Here is an 8,803-nt window from a genome sequence, read left to right on the forward strand (position 1 = left end):
CAATACTCAAGTCTATGCTCATTCATCTTTCCATAGAAATGAAAGACTGCCTCTATTTTTACTGTATATACTTCACAAAGATGCTAGAATAATTTCCCCAAATATTCTTTCCTTATATCACCATCATGTTGACAAATATTTATTTTTCCATGATCTTCACAGCCCCCTCTCATTCTAACTCACATTCTTATTTCTTATCCACTCCTATGAAAACTGTCCCTTTAATCAGATGCTGATGTTTATTCACACTCCCTTGGACCCAACTTTAGTGCTTCAAGACTCCCCCTAATCACCATGGGGATCCCACCATTTCCTTCTTACTTCCTACACATTCTTCAAATTCTTGCTCAAGTTCTGCTTCTTTAGTGACATGTTCTTCCTGCTGAGCAAGGAGCCTGATATGGGCCTCAATTCCAGGACCCTAGGATCATGACCTGAGCAGAAGGCAGATGCTTAATGACTGAGGCCCCCAGGTGCCCCTAAAATGGGAAAATATCTTAAAGAAATTATTTATTGGTTTTTTTTCCCCCTGTTGCTTGGCACTTCATGATTTCACATTAGTAGTAAATAAATAAAGTGTATTTGAACTAAGCTATAGATTTTGCAATTCTAACCATCAGGTTAAATCTGAGCTTGAGTGAAGTCTTAGAGATAGCAAAAGCAGCAGACATCACATCTTTCAGGATATATGTCGTCAGACAGCTGCCTTTTTTTTGACCTAAAGTAAATGGATTTTAGAAAAGTCATTGGTCAATAAGAAGGATCAGTCTGACCCTACATTCAGTTTTCATTAAGGGGATTGTGCTCATTATTTCCTAAGAGTGATGTTGATCATTCCACAAAAGAAAATCAATAAAAGTCAATGGATAAAATAATCTTTATTATAATAAGTAAAACTACAAACCAAATGGTTTCATGCTTCAGCATTTGCTATTCTGATGCTCACTTGTATTGTCCTTGGAAATATTTTTTTGTTGACATCAAAATGGTACTTACTTTTAATCTATCACAAAGAAAGCATAAATTATAAGCTGCCATAATCTATTAAGAATTAGCTATTTAGGTAATGAAACTCTTTCTCAACATTGGGTCTGACCCTGTCTGTCATAAAGATTCATCATGGAATTTATCATTTTTATTTTCCTTGGATAAATATCAGATAATTATAAAATATATTTTCTGTCATCACAAAAGCCAGGAATTTTTTTTTTTTTTTATTGCTTTGAATTGTTATTTGAGATGTCATTTTGGGACATCATCTCATCACATTGCCTGATGTTACTGAATAAGTTAACAGTGTGATATCTGTTTCTAACGAAACTCTGGCTCCCTGCTGAATGATGTATCTCTGTGTTTATTTTAGAAAGCTTTCATGAGATCTTTTGCTTTATCTGGGAACTGTTTACTTCATATTTATGTAATTTATTCTAAAACTGTGCTTTCTTTTCTTGTCATTTGCTTGTCATTAAATTCTTTTTTTTTTTAAGATTTATTTATTTATTTGAGAGAGAGTGTGCAAGTGCCTGCACAAGCTGGGGGGAAGTGCAGAGGAAGAGAGAGAATCCCAAATAGACTCCCCACTGTGCACAAAGCCAGACATGGTGCTCATTTGCACAATCCCAACATCACAACCTGACCCAAAGCCAAGAGTCAGTCACCCAAGGGACTAAACCACTCAGGTGCGCCTTGCATTGTTTTAAATTCTTGGTAAGTGGATTAAGTCTTTTTCTTTCTTTCTTTCTTTCTTTCTTTTTTTTTTTTTTTTTGCTGCTCAAAATTTAAAAATAGAGGAAGTATTAAAATTTCCAAAGGTAATTAAAATAAGTGATTAAATAAATGAATGAAGATACATATTTCACATATGATGTCATAAACTGACTTTATCATTCAATTTTCATTAAAGAAATCACTATTAATTCATTATCTGGATTCAGAAAACTCTCTTCCTCAAGACTCAGTTTATACTTTCATAATTAGATGATTATTCAGTTTTCCTTATATTGATAATAAGTAGGGTTAATTTTTAAGACTTTTAACTTATTTACTTGACAGAGAGAGAGAGAATATAAGCAGGGGGAGAAGAAGAGTGAGAGGGAAAAACAGGCTCTCCACTGAGCAAGGAGCCTGATGTGGGCTAAATCTCAGTACCCAGGGATCATGACCTGAGCCAAAGACAGATGCTTAACTTACTGAGTCACCCAGGTGCCCCATTTTTTAAAATTTTAAAAACAAAGGATAGACATGTTTCTAACACATTCCCCTATATCAGAAACAAAGTAAGCAACCAATGGCTCAAAATACTTCAATTACTTCTCAATGGCTGATGCAGGAAGAAGTGAAGGCAGCTTTGACCTATAAATGTTTTATTCCGAAGCCAGTAGTCCTTCACCGACACCAGGTCCAGAGCCAATATCATTTCCAATTTCAATGCTTCAGAGCAGTTCATTCTTTGTCTTTTCCTAGCTATGCTTCTGCCTATACAATTATAAAAATTATCTGGAATGAGTTTTATTTCATGCTAATGATGGTTTGGACCTATTAAAGATCAAAATTCAACCAAGTAGATTTTAAATATCTTATTGGCTTAATTCAATAACTCATGATACAGGGAGCGTCCAAGCTAACAGATAAAAAGAAGCTCTAAAGAGCTGTATAAGATGACAGATTTTATAGACCAAAGTGAGCAGAGACAAGGAAGTTATGCTGGGCATTTAATGATTGGTTAAAGCATAGTTATTTTCCTTATATGGAGCCAAAATGTCTTGGGTTTGGGTCAGGTAGCTTGTGCTGAGCAGACAGGTGCTGATTGGTGGAACTAGGCCTTTTTTGGGGGGAAAGCCAAGAACAGAAATTCAGTTACGTTTCGTTTTGCTGATGTGGGGCCTAGCATGAACAACTCCATGTGGGGCCACAACTAGATTCTTTAACAGAACTGAAGTTTGGACTTGTAGTGACTTTAACATTTTTTCCCCCTTAACTCAAATTCTTGGTAATGACCATGTCAAAGTGTAAAAAAATAAAATAAAATAAAATAAAAAGTTTATTTTATTTTGTATATAGTTTTTAAATGTTTAGTTTTTAAACATTCAGTTTAGGGGTGCCCAGTTGGCTCAGGCAGTTAAATAAGTCTTGATTTTGGCTCAGGTCATGATCTCAGTGTTGTGAGACCGAGCCCTGAGCATGGAGCCTGCTTAAGATTCTCTTCCTCGGGGGTGCCTGGGTGGCTCAGTGGATTAAAACCTCTGCTTTCAGCCCAGGTCATGATCTCAGGGTCCTGGGATCGAGCCCCACATCGGGCTCTCTGCTCAGCGGGAAGCCTGCTTCCTCCTCTCTCTCTGCCTGCCTCTTTGCCCACTTGTGATCTCTGTCTGTTCAAATAAATTTAAAAAAAAAAAAAAAGATTCTCTTCTTCGCCCTCTATCCTTCTCCCTGTTTCTCTCTCTCTTTCCCCCTTTCTAAAAAAGTAATTTAATTTAAATATTTAAATAGCCTCTTTTAAAGAGATTTAATTTACATGACTTGATTAGTATCATTATCTTAAATTGAGTAGATTTGTTTATATTCAGATAAAGATATCTAAACACATTTTTTTGCATTTTTCTTGAAGAAATTTATTCTCATATATCATTTCTTTATTTTTTTTTACATTTTAAAGATGGTGTCACTTATACAATAATTATATTGAACATATTAATCTAAATCCACATAAAATAATTTTTATATCTGGATAATAACATTCAATACTTGGTGGTCTGGTGAGTAATCATGATTATAATATTTTGAGAGCATGGATAAATTAATATATCTGACCAAGTTGAATAGGCATTATCAAAAGATAGTTGTTCAGGCTTTCAACCCAAATCTATTGAATTCTTTGTCACTGGCATTGACTAAGCTCTACTTTCTAGAATGTGAGAGTCTAAAAAAGGTAAAGATGAGCATAACAATAAATAAATGAAAAGCAATATCTTTATCAAAAACAGTAATATAATTTTGGAAGTTCCTTACATGTTACACGATCTTATTTGAGGTATTGAAAATAATAGATGTAAACCATTACATTAATATAACTAAATAACAAGACTTTGGAAATTTTGTTAAATTTTAGTGGTTATAGTCTAGGTTCCCAACCTTCTTGACTGAGGTAATGATAGGAGGCCCACAGTCATTCAGGCCTCAGGAGTACACACCCATCATTTGCCATGCCATGAGTTCACACATGTTTTATCTTTTGAACAAATAGAGGTGATCTCCTGTATCTAGAAGAACATCTTACTGAAAGTCCTGTATCAAGCATATTATACGTATTATAACAGTTGGATAAATCCAAAGCATTTATTGTTCTAAATATTTATAAATTTCTACATCATTAAAATGGTTGCATGTTCATTAGTTTGTAATGTCTATGATAGAATAGGAAAAAAAAATTGTATCTCTCTTTAGTCTAAATGAGAATGTAAATATGGTTTATGTATCAACACCACCAACCCTCTTTGCGTATAAGAAAGAGAGGTCGAAGTCTTCTTGAGGTAGAGAAGAAAGAGACAAATATATATTCTTAGTACTTGATCTCTAGGGACCTGGCTGCCATTTTTAAGACTCTTAGAAATAGGAAGGTACCAGTTCTCCTGATTCCTTTGTATTAATTAAGTTCCCTTACCTGTAGAAGTCTCAGAATATATAATAATATCTTATTCTTAATTGTTATATTAATACATGGATAGAGAAAACAGATAGAAAGGTTCTATTGACTACTTCTTTTCTTCACAATTCTGAAACTTTTAACAAACTTTTCTATCAAAAATTTATTTTAAAACTCTTTTAACTAATTTGTAATCCAGCCAGAGAACAGAGTTATTTTGATTTTTGCTCAAAATCCTCAGATAACAAGGTGATTTTAGCAAACTCTAAATTTCTTTGTTTATTTTGTTGTCATTTTTTAAACATTAGTTTATAGGAGGGACACTTAATCAAAAATTATGTTGTTAAACATAAATCCAACACTCACCTGGAACTTACATAGAATTTCAGGATACTCCCTGACAATTTTTAAGAGCTTTGGAATTGCTCACTATTAGTAGTGATATATTTCATTGGCCAGTCTTTGATTTCTTGATAGTCAATCATAGCATTTGAATCTATTGAAAAAATGAATCTTTGTCTGAAATATGTGCCTCTGCATCATATTGGTACATCAATACAAAGAGAAACTTATTGTGGTTCATTGTCACAACAACTGAACTTAAAAGTCACTTTGCGTATAGTAAAATACATTTTTTGTCTTGTTTCACAAATTTATTTCTGTTAGTTTTAGCTAGTTTCCTTGCTTTCTAAGGAAAGCAGGAAGGAGAAAAGGAGAAAAAAACATATATTTATATCGGGGGATGGGAGGGAGAGAGAAAGAAAGAAAGAGGGAGACAGAGAATGAATATAGGAGAATATGTCCTGAAAAGGTCAATCTTCAAAAGTAAGGACAAAAAAGAGAAATCTCTATTCTTTAACGACTTCAAAGTCATGCTATTTCAGAAACAACAAAAACAAGTTTTCACCTTTGTAATCTCTAATTTCTAAGATAGGCTTACTAGGGGTTAGGGCCAATTATTTGGCAAGTAAAAATAAGTTAGAGGATGAGCTGATTCATGAATTATTCCACTGATTTGACATTATGACCCACTGAGTTTGTTTGGACCTCTTGATAAAAGCACTCTGAAATGTCTGCCACTAAATACTAATGCATTTTGCATTAGATCTAATCAGCTGGAGATCCAGAATCTTACTTTTTAAGTGCCAAGGGGAGAATTTTTAGTATTGTCTTTAATGACTGCATTTCACTTTGTTATATTAAGCTGTTTCTATGTCAAATATCTCAAGTATCTTATGTTTTTACTAATAACAACCTAAAATATATATTAAATTTGTTCAAATTTTGTATTTAATCATTTTTATATCCCATTGATTACCTCATTATTAAAGACATTTGTTCCTTCCTATTCTCTTGTCTAAACGCAGAAGTAATTTCTTTAAATGGTCAGTAAGCATTTGAGTTTCCAGAATCTACATGCGTTCCTCTCTTAACTTACAATCCTAAATAAATTTTTAAGTAAACTTCACTTTAGTATCAGTGAAAATTAAATCAATGAAAGTTAAGGTTTATTAAGAATTTTACTGAATTTTTTATATCATTTATAGAATTATTATTCTTAAACTTACTATTCCATAATGTTTGTAAGACTCAGTTAACTTCTCATTATGTAATGGTGGTTTTTTTTTGTTTTGTTTTCCTTTCTATATTATCTACTTTGGTAGTGATGCCCAAGACCAACAGAGCTAAAGAGAATATTCTTTTTTTTTTTTTTTTAAAGAGAATATTCTTATTTGAACAAGGTGAGTATGTTGTTATATCCTGTTAAAAAAACCAAACCAAACAAAACAAAACAAAAACAGAAACAGAAGCATGGAACAAGTAAGAACAAAAGGGTGCTAATGCAGCCAGCCAGTGTGGTTTGTGCATGGTTCTCTCCTCTCCTATTTGTTGACTGAAGAAGATGACAAATAAGGAGAAGGAGGAGGAGGAGGAGGAGGAGGAGGAGGAGGAGGAGGAGGAGGCAGGGGAGTAAAGAGAGGAGGGGGAAGAAGAAGAAAGATGTTGAGTGTATATCATTGGCCTTTATTCAGCTTGGGAACCAGCTATGGTGATCCTCTAAGACTATATTCACCACAGAATTAATGAGTAAGGAAGTGAGAGTCTTTTCTTCTCCATATATAGTAATCTGAGTAGTGAAAACTATAGTTTATCAACTCCATTTTCCATTTGTTATCTTTACTACTTACCACAAGTTTCAAATTTGGCATTATCTATGTTTAACAGGTCAACAAAAATAAGAGATGAAAGAAATTAGGTTATTTGCCTATATCCCCTGAGTAGTAATTTCCAGGGTTGAGTTTGCATGTTGGCCCACTCTGCTCCCTGCCCCTTCACCACCACCATGTCCCAAATGTTCCCATCCAGGTCAGAGGCCCTTTTCCTAACATGGATTTCTACTTGACATACTTCATTCCTGTTCAGAAATGAAGTTTTTATTTGGAGACATATAGTTAATGATTTTTATATATGTATACAAACACATATATGCATACCTGAGTATAGACATAACATATTATATACAATATATACAATATAAAGAATAGTCAAAACATAAAGGAAAAATCATGAAAAAAGGCTGGAATTTTGATGACCCTTGAAAATCATATAAAACATCAATACAATATTTGATTAAGTAGCACTCATCAGATAGAGCAATCATATCTATCATGTGTATTAGAGAGACTTGTTATGAAATATTTTCTTCTACAGCATATGGGAACAAAATAAACCAAGAGTCAGTAGTCCCTGTATAAAAACTGACCTCACGTAAATTAGAGGAGAGAAATGAATACAGACAACTGAAATAAACAAAAAAGTAAATATTTTTAAATCCCTAAGGAAATTTCATGAAAACTTACCTACTTAAAGAGAATATATTTCATCTTTTATAAATCACATCTTTAGAATACAATCAAGGGGCACCTGGGTGGCACAGTCAGTTGGGTATCCGACTCTTCGTTTTGGCTCAGGTCATGATCTCCAGGTGGTGATATCAAGCCCAGAGTTGGGCTCTGTGCTCAGCAGAGTTTGCTTAAGATTCTCTCGTTCCCTCTGCCTTTCCTCACCAAACACACCCATGCTCTCTCTCAAATAAATAAATCTTTAACAAGTTAGTTAATTAATTAATTAAAATGCAATCTAGGGGTGCCTGGGTGGCTTAGTCAAGTTAAGCATCTGATTTTTGGTTTTGGCTCAGGTCGTGATCTCAGGGTCCTGGAATAGAGCCCCAAGGTAGGTTTTACTCTCAGCAGAGAGTCTGCTGGAGGATTTTTTTCTCTCTTTTACCCCTTCCCCCCCACTTTCTCTCTTTCAAATAAATAAATAAATCTTAAAAAAATAATTAAAAATAAACAAAATAAAATACAACTGATAGTTAAAACGGAAGTTTTAATATAACTTGTTTAAACTGATGTTGCCCAAAATTGATTCCCCCCAAAATTTAACTAATTATTCTAGTTTCATATTCAGTATCTATTCTTGTCCTGCCAAATGCAATGTTCATATTTAACTTTATTCAGTTAAAAGATAAATATCTCAAACTGTAATGGCATCATATTCTAAAAATGTACATGATTCTTATTCCTAATATGACTGATTTTTTATTTTATTTACATTTCTTTTTCTAATTTTGAAAAAATTTCACATGTACTATACATTGTGTATAAATATATATATTCTTATACATGTGAAAAACACAAATAACATTTGCCCATGTAAAATTTAAGTTAAATTGCTAATATATCTCAATTTTACTTTGCCTGTTTATTTATAATTAGATTAAAGTTATGTGATTCATTTTTATTCTTAGTACTATAATGTGACCTTGAAGAAGCTTTTAAAGTAACATATACACAATTTCCTTTCTCTTAAGAAAAGTTCGTATGAGGTTCAGGAAAGATAAAATAACTTAAAGTTATTGTGAGATCAGAAGTCCCTTTACAAATGATCTGAACATACTATTACTCTAAAGCATTTCTAGGTTGAAACAATGAAATAAATAACAGTTCAATCTAACATGAATGTTTTATTCTTCACACTTTGTTTTATTAAATCAAATATAATAAATTGTATCCATTTAAAGCAACCTCTTTGATTAATTTTGACATACATATATATCCATAATGTCACTGTCATAATTAAGATCCAGAACATTTTTAC

This window comes from Lutra lutra, chromosome 1 (assembly GCF_902655055.1).
Source record: "Lutra lutra chromosome 1, mLutLut1.2, whole genome shotgun sequence".
Taxonomy (NCBI): Eukaryota; Metazoa; Chordata; class Mammalia; order Carnivora; family Mustelidae; genus Lutra; species Lutra lutra.